This window comes from Delphinus delphis, chromosome 1 (genome assembly GCF_949987515.2).
Source record: "Delphinus delphis chromosome 1, mDelDel1.2, whole genome shotgun sequence".
Classification (NCBI taxonomy): Eukaryota; Metazoa; Chordata; class Mammalia; order Artiodactyla; family Delphinidae; genus Delphinus; species Delphinus delphis.
In genome coordinates, this window is record NC_082683.1 from 114,094,444 (window position 1) to 114,110,277 (window position 15,834).

Sequence of the window (15,834 nt, forward strand, 5' to 3'; positions counted from 1 at the left end):
TCTGTCTCCTACAGCAAAAGAAACAAAAGCAAAAATAAATGAATGGGACCTAACTAAATGTAAAAGCTTTTGCACAGAAAAGGAAACCATTGACAAAATGTTTTCCCTACTGAATGGGAGAAAATATGTGTAAATGATGTGACCAATAAGGGGTTAATATCCAAAATATATAAACAGCTCACACAACTCAATATAAAAAAAGATTAAAAAATGGGCAGACGACCTGAATAGACATTTTTCCAAAGAAGACATACAGATGACAAACAGGCACATGAAAAGTGCTCAACATCACTAATAATCAAAGAAATGCAAATCAAAACCATGAGATATCACCTCACGCCTGTCGGAATGACTATCATCAAAAAGTCTACAAATAACAAGTTGGAAAGTATGTGGAAAAAAGGGTACCCCAGCACACTGTTTATTGGAATGTAATTGGTGCAGTCACTATGGAAAACACTATCGAGTTTCCTCAGAAAACTAAAAATAACACTACTACATGATCCAGTAATTCCACTCCTTGGCATATACCTGAAGAAAATGAAAACACTAATTCAAAAAGATACATGCACCCCAATGTTCATAGCACCTTTATTTATAATAAACCAACCTATGGAAGCAACTTATGTGTCCATCAACAGATGAATGGATAAAGAAGATGTGAGGTATATATATAAATATATATACATACAAGGGAATATTATTGTCACAAAAATAATGAAATTTTGCCATTTGCAATAACATGAATGGACCTGGAGGGTATTATGCTTAGTGAAATTAGTCAGACAAAGACAAATATTGTATGTTATATTTATATGTGGCATCTAAAAAAATAAAACAAACAAGTGATTATAACAAAACAGAGAGACTCACAGATATAGAGAACAAACTAGTGGTTACCAATGGGGAGAGAGAAGGAAGGATGGGCAAGATGGGGGTAGGAGATTAAGAAGTATAACTTACTATGTATAAAATAAATAAGCTATCAGTATATATTGTACAACAGAAGGAATATAGCCAATATTTTATAATAATTGTAAAGGGAGTGTAATCCACAATAAAACTGAATCACTATGTTGTATACCTGAAACTAATATAATATTGTAAATCAAATAAACTTCATTAAAAAAACATGTAGGGAATAAAAGTTGATGTTCCAATATGGCCAAGTGACACATGAAAAGATGCTCAACATCACTAATTATTAGACAGATGCAAATCAAAACTAAAATGAGGAATCACCTCACATAGATCAGAATGTCCATCATCAAAAAGTCTACAAATAATAAATGCTGGAGAGGGTGTGGAGAAAAAGGAACCCTCCTACACTGTTGGTGGGAATGTAAATTGGTACAGCCACTGTGGAGAACAGTATGGAGATTCCTTAAGAAACTAAAAATAGAGCTACCATATGATCCAGCAATCTCACTCCTGGGCATATATCCAGAGAAAAACATGGTTTGAAAGGATATATGCATCCCAATGTTCACTGCAGTTCTGTTTACAATAGCCAAGACATGGAAGCAACCCAAATGTCCATCGACAGATGAATGGATAAAGAAGTACATATGGTACTTGTATATTGTGGTACATATATACAATGGAATATTACTCAGCCATTAAAAAGAATGAAATAATGCCATTTGTAGCAACATGGATGGACCTGGAGATTATCATACTAAATGAAGTAAGTCAGACACAGACAAATATCATATGATATCACTTATATGCAGAATCTAAAAAATATGATACAAATGAACTTATTTACAAAACAGAAACAGCCTCACAGACTTAAAGGATGAACTTATGGCTACCAGGGTTAAGGGTTGGGGGGGAGGGATAGATTTGGAATTTTGTATTGACATTTACATACTACTATATTTAAAATAGATAACCAACAAGGACTTACTGTATAGCACAGGGAACACTGCTCAATACACTGTAATGGCCTATATGGGAAAAGAAATTGAAAAAGAATAGATACATGTGTATGTATAACTGAATCATTTTGCTGTACACCTGAAATTAACACAACATTGTTAATCAACTTTACTCCAATATATAAAAAATAAGTTGAAGAATTAGGAAGTAGGAATTAGGAAGTAGAAGCTGACAGGCTCTAGAGACCAGAGTTTATAAACCAATATAGCATCAATTTTGCTATAATCTATTGGAACAAATAGTCATTCAGCCCACCCAGATTCAGGGGAAATATACAGCTTTCAGATGAATCGTCTCACTGAAAGATTTCCTGAGGATCTAGCCATGGTCCCAATCTGTGACATAACTGAAGGAGAGAGAAGCCACCAAGTCCTAGTCATCAAATTCTTACTTAATACCCTGGAATTTTCTTCTCCTCTTCATGCCTGCAGCATCTCTGATATAATTTACACAAGAGCAGATCACATGAGCCCCTGAGAGAGACATCTATGAGTGTGTAGTATTTCCCCATTTCTAGCCCGAAGTGTCTGGACTCACTGGCAGAGGGAATAAATATGCAATGTGAAAGTAAGAGGTAGACTCCTGAGAAGTCTCAGCTAATACCTAAAACAGGGCACTATGACATCTTACTCCAGAACCCAAATTTTTTTCTTTATTTATTGAACAAATATCAATCATGCTCATGTTATATTCTAGGAACAAATAAGTTTCTCATGTGTCTGAAAGACCTATCTTGCTTCTGCCCTTATAATTTTCTTCCTCTATTTTTTGTATCTTTCTTCCTCTCTTCTAACTTTCAGAAATGTGAATATGAAATGGATATTTTTCTCAAAACTAAGAATAAAAACTTAGTCATTAGGTAGGGATACTCAAAGGAGGTAATTAACAAATTACCTGTCTGTTTTAACAAATAGAACCAAGAAAACCTCCACCTCTCTAATAAGTCACCAGAGAATTTCTGGGAGGAAACCAACTAATTTCCACAGTATATTAGAAAGGGCCTTTTCTTTGACCAACTAATTCTCATAGTGTATTATCATTGTTCTACTTGCTAACTGGGGAAATTATGGACAAGCATTGGGCAAATGTGGTAATTAGATCCCTATGGAGATAAACATTTCAATTACTAACCAAGGCATTGAAGTCATTGCTAATGTATAAAGGAAGACCATTGTCGTACTCATTGAGGACATACCTAAACTATCCAAGGTACAGGTGAAATTTTTGTGTGGAGCAATGTAGATAGTTTTCTTTTCTTTTCTTTTTCTTTTTCTCTTTTTTTTTTTTTTTGCGGTAGGCGTGCCTCTCACTGTTGTGGCCTCTCCCGTTGCGGAGCACAGGCTCCGGACGCGCAGGCTCAGCAGCCTTGGCTCACAGGCCCAGCCGCTCCGCGGCATGTGGGATCTTCCCAGACTGGGGCACGAACCCGTGTCCCCTGCATCAGCAGGCGAACTCTCAACCACTGCGCCACCAGGGAAGCCCTAGTTTTCTTATAATGGTCCAGAGTTTGTAGAAAATGGTAGAAGAGCCCTTGGACATTATGACAGTGAAGATCATTTTGGCAAATTTCACCTAGAAACCTTCATAGACGGTTCCAGGATGTGTCCGAGAATGAATACACCTGCATGTTACTGGGCACTAAACTCCAATTTGAAAAAAATGTACATTTTTATTTTTATTTAGGGACTCTTATTTCCTTGTTGAGAAGAGCAGTGACAATCCACTTACTTTTATGTCAAATTTTAAAATTGTTGGGTTTTCCCTGGAGCCAGTGATCTGTTATCTTCTAGTTGTTAGTAGTGGAAAATAGAAAATGTGATCAAATGATAGAAAGGCCAGTTCAATGGTGAAAAATGTAAGGATAAAGACCAAGATGAAGAGGAAGGCAGGGCCACAGGGTAAGTTTTGATTTTTTCATAAGGGGATACAGTATAAGAAAGAAAGAAAACAAAAATTTATACAGGACATGGAACATAATGAGAACATAAAAAGTATTTTTACTTAGGAGGCACATGATGGTGCAAAGGGGACCAAGCTGCTGTAAAGTGAACTGAAACCATTATTAATTCATTAATGGACTATTTATTTATTCATCAAGACTTTATATTTCATATATTCCATATATTTAAATATTGGGTTATGTTCTGAGAATTCGCAAGGCATATGTTGTGGTATTTATCCTTGAGGCTGTCTGGTCTATTGGAGAGACAATCAGGAGACAATAATTTGGATGTAACATGTTGAGTATTTTGATAAAGACACATGAAACAACCTTTAAATATATTAAGCTTTAAATATGCTAGGAACAACAAATTCTTCCTAGACAGATTAGAGAAAGTTCAATAACTGGTGACTTTAAAAAGTGTGAAGAATGAGTGGATCACAGATGAAAGTTAGAGGATATTTGAGGCTGACATTTCTCTCTCTCTATCTCTCTCTCCAAGAAGTCTTGAAATACAAAGCCATATATAGAAAACTCTATGTATTTTAGTGCAAGTCCTGTGTGATTAAAATTTAGGTTGCAAATGTAGATAAGGGGTAAAATTAGTTGTCTTTTTAACCAACTTAAGAAATTGGCTTTACCTTACAAGTGATGAAGAGTTATTGAGCAAAATAATGAAAAATCAATTTGCTCTTTCCCCTTGTTGAAGAGGCAACTTAATTACCCTATATGTTCTTTTCTTTTTCCATCTTTTTATTTTCTCCAAGCTTTCTTTGAATGTGTAATATCCTCCTTTCCAAATTCAGAAAATAGCAATACCACTTGTTTGTCCGTACCCCCGAAGGACTGTGGCAGCAGCCTCCCTATGGCTCTTTTATAAAAGGTATAATGACTTGAAATGGTCTGTAGGGCCTTTATTTTCTTTCCTGCTTATGTCTGCATGTCCAAATCCAAAATATTCTCCCCAGCTTATTTCAACTGCCATCTTTCTGCCATGCAGCTGTCTCAGATCCCAGAATCTGTAAGTAACAAATCTTTCTCCGTATAGAATTCCCATATTCCTTTTATGACACTTCATGTTCTATTTTGTGTAAAGGTCTTATCTCCAGTAGACTATAAGCTACTTGTAACCAGGGTCTTTGCCATTTCATCTTTTATTTACCACAGTACTTAGCATAGTGCCTGGCATGTAACAGAAACTCCACAAATATTTGTCAATGAATAAATCAATAGCTATTTCCAAAAAACACTATCTGCTATTTACCAAATATTTTATGAAGCATTCCAGACTGGGTTAAGTACAGTCAACGTTTTCCATAGTTAATTTATTCTGCAACTTCAGTTCCCACATAAGTTCTGTGGATAAGTTTGAAAAAGTAGATGACGTATTACAGGGGTTTGCAGGAGAGTGTCAGGGAATAGCCATTGAGTAATCTGGCCTTTCCTTTCAGAAACTCCATCTTTCTTTGGGTAACTAGTCACTGTCCTTTCCGAGGATGACCCTATAAAAGAGAATATATTCAAAGAAAGGAGACCAGGAAGTTGGAAATGTAGAGAAGATATCCCAGGAGGAATAATAGGGGAGTCTTTGTTCTGGTCAAAAGCACAGGGTATACTTCTTATTTATAAAGTTTAGAGGTAAGGCAATTCAAAGATATCAAAAGTCCCATTTCAAAATTTTACTAAAACTTTGTCTAAGCAAAAGATCAAACAATAATAGAAATTGTATTATTTGTAAAGTACTTTAAGACCAACAGTAAAGTGCTATTAAAATTTTAAAAGTGTGAGATAATGGAGAAAACCATTTGATAATCAGAAAAGAAAATGAAAATGCAGCACTTTTTTTCTTCCAGTTTTACTGAGATATAATTAACATGCAGCACTATGTAAGTTTAAGGTATACAGCATACTGATCTGATTTACATACATCATGAAATGATTATCACAGTAAGTTTAGTGAACACCCATCATCTCATATAGGTACAAAATTAAAGAAATAATAAAATAATAAAAAAATTAAATAGAGGAAAGTATTAATAATTATATTTTTTCTTGTGATGAGAACTCTTAGGATTTACTCTCTTAATAACCTTCATATATAACATACAGCAGTTAATTATATTTTTTTGGGATGACAACAGTTTTTAATGGATCATTTGTCTTTGCATTTAGAAAATAATGTTATAGAGATTTTTCATCACAAAATGTCAAAACAGAAGGTTAATATTATATGCTAGATTAATATCAAGGGAAAAAGTTTAGAAAATCCCTGAAATCAAATGCCATCTTGAAATAATTCAGAAGAGAAACTGGGGTCATTGGTCACTTTGGTCCTTCAACAAGTTTTCAAGTACTTGGTATATACTAGACACTATGTTATGTGCAGGGATGCAGTTTCTGTCTCTGGTGAGTTACAATTTGTGTAGTCAAAGATAAACTTATAATACTAAGGCCAAAGCAAATAAGATTCTAATGATTGCTAAGGAAACCCAGATAAAGTGATAAAGCACAATTAAGAAGCTGTAGGAACAACAATGTGCACATGTTATTTTAACTGATAATTTAAAGATAGTCACACAATTAAAAGAAGAATAAAATGAAAACAAACATGAAGTATGGACTATTTCCAGATGTAGAGGGTAGTATGAAAAAGGACATGATTGTTCAAATTTTCTCAATGCTAAAGTGCATGTGAAGAGATATACAGTGGAAGCTATGAGTGGAAAGTTACTTTTCAGACAAGAATGAAAGTCAGAATATAGCTGTTTTAACTTTATAGATAATTGAAGGCCATTTAGTTTTGTTAATAGGATAGAATTTGCCCTATAGAAAGACAACTTTACTGCTGTAGTGAACTGTGGCTTAGAGTAGGAAGAGATAGAATCCTAGGAGTCCATTCATAATGCTCTTGTAATAATCCAGGTAAGAGCTAATTTCTGGAAGAACAGAAGAAATGGATTCTAGAACTATTACAGAAAAAAAAATGGATTGTATGTGGAGGATGAGAATTATCATGTGTTTAAACATGCCTCAGAAATTTACAGCTTGGATGACTAAGAAGTTTTGGAAACTTTTTATTGATATACAGAATCCAGGTAAAGGAAAAGATTTGGGTTGGAGCTTGGAGAGGATAAGAATGTTTTAAATAAAAATATGTAATCTAGTACCAACAATAAGAACTGTGTCAGAGGCCTCAGGGAAAGTATCTGAGCATCACTGATCAGGAATTCAGAGACAGATACCGGAGCAACAGTCTGTCGGGTCTCCAATTCAGGTATATCAAGGATAAGATACATAACCAAGTGGAAAAACAGTGAATGCTGAAGGAAAACTAATTAATTTTAGCCACAAATTTTCTGCAAAGGGAAATCAGGCCTGGTGTCCTAGAAGAGTTTGTAGGGTATTCATAACACTAGTTCTAAGACAGTAGCTGTAGTTCTAAGCCAAATTAATTTTAATGAATGACTGCATTAAAATTGTAGTCAATTTTAATGTGATATATAATTAGTAAAAAAAGAGAATTCTGTTCTTTAAGGACAAGCAGCACAAAGACAAATCAATGGTTATTGACCTAGATGAAGAAAGTATTAATGGAGAACAGTATGGAGGTTCCTTAAAAAACTACAAATAGAACTACCATATGACCCAGCAATCCCACTACTGGGCATATACCCTGAGAAAACCGAAATTCAAAAAGAGTCATGTACCAAAATGTTCATCGCAGCTCTATTTACAATAGCCCAGAGATGGAAACAACCTAAGTGCCCATCATCGGATGAATGGATAAAGAAGATGTGGCACATATATACAATGGAATATTACTCAGCCATAAAAAGAAACGAAATTGAGCTATTTGTAATGAGGTGGATAGACCTAGAGTCTGTCATACAGAGTGAAGTAAGTCAGAAAGAAAAAGACAAATACAGTATGCTAACACATATATATGGAATTTAAGAAAAAAAAAATGTCATGAAGAACCTAGGGGTAAGGCAGGAATAAAGACGCAGACCTCCTAGAGAACGGACTTGAGGTTATGGGGAGGGGGAAGGGTGAGCTGTGACGGGGCGAGAGAGAGTCATGGACATATACACACTAACAAACGTAGTAAGGTAGATAGCTAGTGGGAAGCAGCCGCATGGCACAGGGATATTGGCTCGGTGCTTTGTGACAGCCTGGAGGGGTGGGATAGGGAGGGTGGGAGGGAGGGAGACGCAAGAAGGATGAGATATGGGAACATATGTATATGTATAACTGATTCACTTTGTTATTAAGCAGAAACTAACACACCATTGTAAAGTAATTATACCCCAATAAAGATGTTAAAAAATAAATAAATAAATAAAAATAAATTAAAAAAAAAAAGATAAAAAAATAAATAAATAAATAAATAAAGGATTAGATCTGAAAAAAAAAAAAGCAGGTGGAACATAGATCTTCAGACATTGGTGGTATTGCTTGTGAAATATATGTATCAGTAATGTGGATGAAACTATGAGCACTTAAAATCATAATTAATGTAGAGAAAGGCTTTTTTGAGGATTAGATTACCAAAAAATTAAGCAGAGACTATATAAGTCTGCAAGGAAGGGGCCTGAAGAACAGGCTTTCTTTGAGCAAATGTCTGTACATTTCATGTGAACACTTGTCCCCAAATTCAGTACTAAAATCATTGGCAGAAAAATAGCACTGTGGGTGCATATTAATTTAGGATACATTTTGCTTAGTTTACAATCCTTTTTTTTTTCTCCCATGCCTGTTTTTTCTCTTTCATACGAAACCGGCTACTTTATGAAGGGTAAATTCCCTCGACTTCTCACTTTTAAAGGTCTCTGGAATTGAACATATTGACTTTATTCCGTGGGATCAACTCTTCACGGCCAACTCCTCCTGTGTTACCGAATTCCTCCTGCTGGATTTTTCCAGCCTTGGGGAATTGCAGCTTGTCCTCTTTGTGGTCTTTCTCTGCTTCTATTTGATCATCTTGAGTGGAAACATTACAATCATCTCAATCATCTGCTTGGATCACAGTCTCCACACACCCATGTACTTCTTTCTATGTGTCCTTTCTACCTCTGAGACCTTCTAAACAATTGTCATCCTGCCCAAGATGCTTATCAATCTGCTCTCCATACTCAGGACACTCTCCTTCGTGAGTTGTGCTTCAGAGATGTTCGTTTTCCTTGTTTTTTCTGTCACCAATTCCTTGCCTCTGGGAGTGATGGGCTATGACTGTTATGCTGCTGTCTGTCAGCTTTTGTACTACCCCATTCTCATGAGCTGGAGGGTTTGTGGGCACTTGGCAGTAACTTGTATTGTTAGTGGTTTCCTAATATCTCTATTGGGAACAACTTTGGTCTTTAGCCTCCCTTTCTGTGGCTCCAACAAGGTCAAACATTATTTTTGTGATATTTCACCAGTCATCTATCTCGCCTATGCTGAAACCTACATTAATGAACCTGTCATCTTCACTGGTGGGGTCTTGGGGCTAGTGCCCTTGATCTTCATCTGCATCTCCTATGAATTTATTGTCTCTACTATCCTGAAGACCTCATCAGCTGAAGGCAAGCAAAAAGCATTCTCCCCCTGTGCCTCTCATCTCATTGTAGTCATTGTCCACTACGGCTGTGCTTCCTTTGTCTACCTGCGACTGTCAGCCAAATATACATCAGGCAAAGATGGGCTGGTGACAGTGACCTATACCATCATCACCCCACTGTTGAACCCTATGGTATACAGCCTCAGGAACAAAGATGTACAGCTGGCCATTCAGAAAATGATTGGAAAGACTGGGTTTTCTGTTAAGACTTTATAATTAAAACATTTTTTCAACAGTACACACAAATTTGAGTCAAATATGTATCTAATTGTTTAAGTCATAAAAGTTTCTAGTCTATTCACCTGTATGACTGTGTGGCTTTGGATAAGTTGTTTGACACTGTGGGGATGTAATGTTCTCTTAAGTAAAGTACACATAGCAACATGTTTATCTCAAGGTTGTTGCAAAATTAAGGGAGATATCAGAGCATCTGTCACTAAAAGACAACTCTCCTACTTATCTTCTTCTTCAGAGATAGTTCTCAAAAGGATCCTAACAACCATTATCTATTACCCTATGTTTGGCTTGTTAGCCCCAAATCTCTGGTTGTCCTCTTTGTTTAAAATTTTGTCCAGCTGAAAATGAGGTGCTCAGGCCTGAATGTGGTGTGGATATAGGACTAAGACATGATGGGGAAAAAAACTTGCTGTACTAGCAATTAGAAGACTATTTAAGTCATGACTTTAAAAAAAAATATGGTTGTTCTTTAAATCTAAGTTTTAAATATAGAATATAGAGATAGTATAGTTTTTCCTTTTTTACCTCACATGGTTTTTGTTTGTATCTAATGGATAAGATGAAAGTAAGCATGAGTAAAATGCAAAGCTGGACAGAACTCGAGACTCATTATATCAGTTAAGACTTTGTACATCTCTGCAAGGACCTTCTATTTCTTTCATATTCTCCAAAAATGATATTTCTGGGTGTCTTTTCTGACCACTCATTTGAACCACTCCTTACATAACATAAAAGATATGCTACAGAACTTCATGAAAAAAATAATAACTATCCAGTCCCAATGCAGGCTGAAGATGTCTACATGGCTTTCCACACTGAATTTATTAAGAAGAGCAGCTCCCAGTTTCAAATTTCTCATCTTACTACCTAGTATAAGAGAGAGAAGGACTCTGTCTTCATGAAAATTAATTTGCTTAGAATTACAGCTATGGTCTTAGAAGTAGTGTTTAATTCCTCTACAAACTCTTCTAGGACACCAGGCCTGATTTCCCTTTGCTGAAAACGCATGGCTGGAATTATTTAGCTTTCCTTCAACGTTCCTTCAGTGGTCATCTTGTCCTACCATTCATCCATACAGAAATTTCTTCATCAGTATTTCCAAGCCTGCACTGGCTACCAGTAACTTCACAAAATGTACATTCTTGCTGTTATCATTTCTCACTACTATTTCCCCTCATTTAAGCTGATATTTCCCTCTTTGTGATCTTAGTACTTTCTGTCTCTTGTGCAATACAGTAGGTATAATTTTGGTTCACAGATGTTTAAGACAGTTACAATGATAATCTGATCCTTTCCCATTACTCAAGTGACCAGATTTCAGACATCTCACCTTCTTGTGTGCAGTCCTTTATACATGCTGCTAATTACCAATATTCTTTTTGTTTTATTAAATTAATTAATTAATTTACTTTTGGTGGTGCCACAGGAATGCGGGAATCTGTTCCTTCATCAGGGATCAAACCTACCCCCCCTGCAGTGGAAGCATGGAGTTTTAACAAGTGGACTGCCAGGGAAGTCCCTTCAATGTTCTTTTTAATGCTTAATGAATAAAACTGACATTCATATTTCATGTGTGACCTCCATTTTCAAGGTAAGATGTAACTGTATCCTCCCTTGAAATTTTACTTAGATTTTCAAATCAAAGTGTATAAAATAATCAATAAAGCTCTCATATTTTAAAATTACTACTTATATTTCCATTTTTGGCTCCTGTTTTCAATTTTGGATTAGGTCTTTTTATATTATTTTTATTTACTAGTTAAATAATTAAGACATTTTAAACATCTTTATTGGAGTATAATTGTTTTACAATGTTGTGTTAGTTTCTGCTGTATAATAAAGTGAATTAGCTATATGTATACATATATCTCCATATTCCCTCCCTCTCACGTCTCCCTCTCCACTCCCTATCCCACCCCTTCAGGTGGTCACAAAGCACGCAGCTGATCTCCCTGTGCTATGTGGCTGCTTCCCACTAGCTATCTCTTTTACATTTGGTAGTGTATATATGTCAATGCCACTCACTCACTTCGTCGAAGCTTACCCATACCCTTCTCCAGGTCCTCAAGTCCATTCTCTATGTCTGCGTCTTTATTCCTGTCCTGCCCCTAGGTTCTTAAGAACCTTTTTTTATTTTTTTAAATTCATATATATGTGTTAGCATATGGTATTTGTTTTTCTCTTTCTGACTTACTTTACTCTGTATGACAAACTCTAGGTCCATCCACATCAATACAAATAACTCAATTTTGTTTCTTTTTATGGCTGAGTAATATTCCATTATATATATGAGCCACATCTTTATCCATTCACCTGTCAATGGACACATAGGTTGCTTCCATGTCCTGGCTACTGTAAATAGTGTTGCAATGAACGTTGTAGTACATGACTCTTTTTGAATTATGGGTTTCTCAGGGTATATGACCAGTAGTGGGATTCCTGAGTCATATGATAGTACTAATTTAGTTTTTTAAGGAACCTCCATACTGTTCTCTATAGTGGCTGTATCAATTTACATTCCCACCAACAGTGCAAGAGGGTTCCCTTTTCACCACACCCTCTCCAGCTTTCATTGTTTGTAGATTTTTTGATGATGGCCATTCTGAATGGTGTGAGATGATACCTCATTGTAGTTTTGACATACATTTCTCAAATGATTAGTGATGTTGAGCATGCTTTCACGTGTTTGTTGGCAATTTGTATATCTTCTTTGGAGGAAGGTCTATTTAGGTCTTCTGCCCATTTTTGGATTGGGTTGTTTGTTTCTGGTTATTGAGCTGCATGTGCTACTTGTATATTTTGGAGATTAATCCTTTGTCAGTTGCTTCGTTTGCACATATTTTCTCCCATTCTGAGGGTTGTATTTTCATCTTGTTTATGGTACACTTTGCTGTGCAAAAGTTTTTAAGTTTCATTAGGTCTCATTTGTTTATTTTTATTTTTATTTCCATTTCTCTGGGTGATGGTTCAAAAAGGATCTTGCTGTGATTATGTCAGCGAGTGTTCTTCCTATGTTTTCCTCTAAGAGTTTTATAGTGTCCTGCCTTACATTTAGGTATTTAAAGACTTTTGAGATTATTTTTGTGTATGATATTAGGAAGTGTTCTAATTTCATTTGTTTACTGTAGCTGTCCAGCTTTCCCAGCTACAGTTATTGAAAAGGCTGTCTTTTCTCCATTGTATATTTTTGCCTCCTTTATCAAAGATAAGGTGACTCTATGTCTGTGGGTTTATCTCTGGGCTTTCTATCTTGTTCCATTGATCTATATTTCTGATTTTGTGCCAGTACCATACTGTTTTGATTACTGTAGCTTTGTAGCATAGTCTGAAGTCCAGGAACCTGATTTATCCAGCTCTGCTTTTCTTTCTCAAGATTGCTTTTGCTATTTGGGGTCTTTTCTGTTTCCTTACAAATTGTGAAATTTTTTATTCCAGTTCTGTGAAAAATGCCAGTGGTAGTTTGACAGGGATTGCACTGAATGTGTAGATTGCTTTGGGTAGTAGAATCATTTTCATAATGTTGATTCTTCTAATCCAAGAACATGGTATATCTCTCCATCTGTTTGTATCATCTTTGCTTTCTTTCATCAGGGTCTTATAGTTTTCTGCAAACAGGTCTTTTGTCTCCTTAGGTAGGTTTATTCCTAGGTATTTTATTCTTTTTGTTGCAATGGTAAATGGGAGTGATTCCTTAATTTCCCTATCAGATTTTCATAATTAGTGTATACGAATGCAAGAGATCTCTGTGCATTAATTTTGTATTCTGCTACTTTACCAAATTCATTGATTAGTCTAGTAGTTTTCTGGAAGCATCTTTAGGATTCTGTATGTATAGTATCATGTCATCTACAAACAGAGACAGCTTTATTTCTTCTTTTCCCATCTGGATTCCTTTTATTTCTTTTTCTTCTCTGATTGCTGTGGCTAAAATTTCCAAAACTATGTTGAATAAAGTAGTGAGAGTGGGCATCCTTGTCTTGTTCCTCATTTTTGAGGAAATGGTTTCAATTTTTCACCATTGAGAATGATGTTGGCTGTGGGGTTTGTCATATATGGCCTTTACTCTGTTGAGATAAGTTCCCTCTATGCCTACCTTCTGGAGGTTTTTTATGATAAATTGGTGTTGAATTTGATAGGAAGCTTTTTCTGAATCTATTGAGATGATCATATGGTTTTTATCGTTCAGTTGGTTAATATGGTGTATCACATTGATTGATTTGTGAATATTGAAGAATCCTTGCATTCCTGGGATAAACCCCACTTGATCATGGTGTATGATCCTTTGAATATGCTGTTGGATTCTGTTTGTTAGTACTTTGTTGAGAATATTTGTATCTATGTTCATCAGTGATATTGGTTTGTAGTTTTGTTTTTTTGTGACATCTTTGTCTTGTTGTGGTATCAGGGTAAGGGTGGCCTTGTAGAATGAGTTTGGGAGTGTTCCTCCCTCTGCTATATTTTGGAAGAGTTTGAGAAGGACAGGTGTTAGCTCTTCTCTAAATGTTTGATAGAATTCGACTGTGAATCCATCTGGTCCTGGGCTTTTGCTTGTTGGAAGATTTTTAATCACAGTCTCAATTTCAGTGCTTGTGATTTGTCTGTTTATATTCTCTATTTCTTCCTGGTTCAGTCTCAGAAGGTTGTGCTTTTCTAAGAATTTGTCCATTTCTTCCAGGTTGTCCATTTTATTGGCAGATAGTTGCTTGCAGTAATCCCTCATGATTCTTTGTATTTTTGCAGTGTCAGTTTTTACTTCTCCTTTTCATTTCCAATTCTGTTGATTTGAGTCTTCTCCATTTTTTTCTTTGTGAGTCTGGCTCACGGTTTATCAATTTTGTTTATCTTCTCAAAGAACCACCTTTTAGGTTTATTGATCTTTGCTATTGTTTCTTTCACTTCTTTTTCATTTATTTCTGATCTGATCTTTATGATTTCTTTCCTTCTGCTATCTTTGGGTTTCTTTTGTTCTTCTTTCTCTAACTGCTATGTGTGTAATGTTAGGTTGTTTTTTGAGATTTCTCTTGTTTCTTTAGGTAGGATTGTATTGTTATAAGCTTCCCTCTTAGAACTGCCTTTGCTGCATCCTACAGATTTGGGGTCATTGTGTTTTCATTGTCATTTGTTTCTAGATATTTTTTGATTTCCTCAGTGTTCTCTTGGTTATTTAGTAGCGTTTTGTTTAGCTTCCAGGGGTTTGCTTTTTTTACAGTTTTTTCTTGTAATTTATATCTAGTCTCATAGTATTGTCATCACAAAAGATACTTGATATGATTTCAATTTTCTTAAATTTACCAATGCTTGATGTGTGACCCAAGCTATGATCTATCCTGGAGAATGTTCCATGAGCACTTGAGAAGACAATGTATTCTGTTGTTTTTGAATGGAATGTTCTATAAATATCAATTAAGTCCATCTTTTTTAATTAATGGTCATTTAAAGCTTGTGTTTCCTTATTTATTTTCATTTTGGATGATCTGTCCATTGGTGAAAGTGAGGTGCTAAACTCCCCTACTGCTTGTGTTGCTGTCGATTTCCCCTTTTATGGCTGTTAGCATTTGCCTTATGTATTGAGGTGCTCCTATGTTGGGTGCAAAAATATTTACAATTGTTAGATCTTCTTCTTGGATTGATCCCTTCATCCTTATGTAGTGTACTTCTTTGTCTCTTGTAGTAATCTTTAAAGTCTATTTTGCCTGATATGAGTATTGCTACTCCAGCTTTTTTTTTTTTTTGCAGTACTCGGGTCTCTCACTGTTGTGGCCTCTCCTGTTGCAGAGCACAGGTTCTGGATGCGCAGGATCAGCGGCCATGGCTCATGGGTCCAGCCTCTCCGTGGCATGTGGGATCTTCCTGGACCGGGGCACAAACCTGTATACCCTGCATCGGCAGGTGGACTCTCAATCACTGCGCCACCAGGGAAGCCCCTCCAGCTTTCTTTTGCTTTCAATTTGCATGGAATATCTTTTTCCATCCCCTCACTTTCAGTCTGTATGTGTCCCTAGGTCTGAAGCTGGTCTCTTGTAGACAGCATATATATGAGTCTTGTTTTTGTAACCATTCAGTCAGTCTATGTCTTTTGGTTGGAACATTTATTCCATTTATATTTAAGGTAATTATC

General features: G+C 35.8%; 1 pseudogene; it reads left to right on the top strand.

The window, feature by feature from the left end:
- The first annotated feature begins 348 nt into the window (after positions 1 to 348).
- Positions 349 to 9,685, top strand: LOC132426462 (olfactory receptor 10R2-like; annotated as a pseudogene).
- The last annotated feature ends 6,149 nt before the right edge of the window (positions 9,686 to 15,834 follow it).